The sequence below is a fragment of the Coregonus clupeaformis genome, chromosome 40, assembly GCF_020615455.1.
Source record: "Coregonus clupeaformis isolate EN_2021a chromosome 40, ASM2061545v1, whole genome shotgun sequence".
NCBI lineage: Eukaryota > Metazoa > Chordata > Actinopteri > Salmoniformes > Salmonidae > Coregonus > Coregonus clupeaformis.
Genome location: NC_059231.1, coordinates 28,074,286 through 28,076,184, shown reverse-complemented (window position 1 = coordinate 28,076,184; position 1,899 = coordinate 28,074,286).

Here is a 1,899-nt window from a genome sequence, read left to right as displayed (position 1 = left end):
ATGGGGTTTTGGAATAAATGCCGAAAATAAGGTCTGAGGTTAACACAGGCTTAGGCGATCTTATACGTTATGTTCTATGAGATAATATCAGTCAGTAACATGACCTTTATGAATTAGGATTACATAAATGCTTCGAAATTCACAAGAAGTGACGTTAGCTGATGAAGATTATCTCATAGAACAAAACGCATAAGATCTCCTAAGCCTGTGTTTACTACGGAACTTATTTTTGCCTTTTATAAAAATAATATACAAAAAATCCCAATAGGCTTTGACCAACGAGCCATGGCGGAGTTAGTGCCTATAAAAAGACAGCATTACTATTGCTCTCTATTGGGCTGCAAGATTGTAGACTTGCGTGTTACTAAACAGCACGCGTTCGCAAGGCTTTGGGGTTGAAGGAGCTGCAATCGCCATTGAAATCATTTAAACTTTCCGACGCTTCTGTGTCAAACCTTTGCGCAAATAATTTGAAAAGGCTTTGAAGATTGGCCCACCCATGATTGGGGTAGGAGGGTAACAAAGATCAAACATTCCCAATACATCATGGAAACATTTTCATCGTGTTCTCCTTTGGTTGTATTCTGTACATCACAGATAATTTTCTCTGGACGCGATTAGAATGTGTTTTGTCAAGCATGACGGGATCGAAGCTAAAGGAAGTTGTTTGTTTCTTGTTCGTATGTTATTCCCATGTGTCACCCCTGGGTACAATAGCACAATTATTTGTATTTGTATTTATTATGTATCCCCATTAGCTGCTGCCGGCAAAATTAAGGCAGTTATACAATTCTACATTACAATACATTCATAACAGATTCCACAACACACTAAGTGTGTGCCCTCAGGCCCCTACTCCACTACCACATCTCTACAACACAAAATCCATGTGTACGTGTGTGTATAGTGCATATGTTATCGTGTGTGTATGCATGTGTCTGTGCCTATGTTTTTGTTGCTTCACAGCCCCTGCTGTTCCATAAGGTGTATTCTTATCTGTTTTTAAATCTGATTCTACTGCTTGCATCAGTTACCTGATGTGGAATAGAGTTCCATGTAGTCATGGCTCTATGTAGTACTGTGCACCTCCCATAGTCTGTTCTAGACTTGGAGACTGTGAAGAGAACTCTGGTGGGATGTCTTGTGGGGTATGCATGGGTGTCTGAGCTGTGTGCTAGTCATTTAAACAGACAGCTCGGTGCTTTCAACATGTCAATACCTCTCACAAATACAAGTAGTGATAAAGTCAATCTCTCCTCCACTTTGAGCCAGGAGAGATTGACATGCATATTATTAATGTTTGCTCTCTGTGTACATTGAAGGGCCAGTTGTGCTGCCCAGTTCTGAGCCAATTGCAATTTTCCTAAGTCCCTCTTTGTGGCACTTGACCACACGTCTGAACAGTAGTCCAGGTGCGACAAAACTAGAGCCTGTAGGACCTGCCTTGTTGATAGTGCCGTTAAGAAGGCAGAGCTGCGCTTTATTATGGACAGACTTCTCCCCATCTTAGCTACTGTTGTGTCAATATGTTTTGACCATGACCATTTACAATCCAGGGTTAATCCAAGCAGTTTAGTCACCTCAACTTGCTAAATTTCCACATTAATTATTACAAGATTTAGTTGAGGTTTAGGGTTTAGTGAATGATTTGTCCTAAATACAATGCTTTTAGTTTTTGAAATATTTAGGACTAACTTATTCCTTGCCACCCATTCTGAAACTAACTGCAGCTCTTTGTTAAGTGTTGCAGTCATTTCAGTCATTGTAGTAGCTGACGTGTATAGTGTTGAGTCATCCGCATACATACACACGGCTTTACTCAAAGCCAGTGGCATGTCGTAAGTAAAGAGTTTGAGAAAATGTTGATGTTTATGATGATGTTTATTTGACCCTTATTGT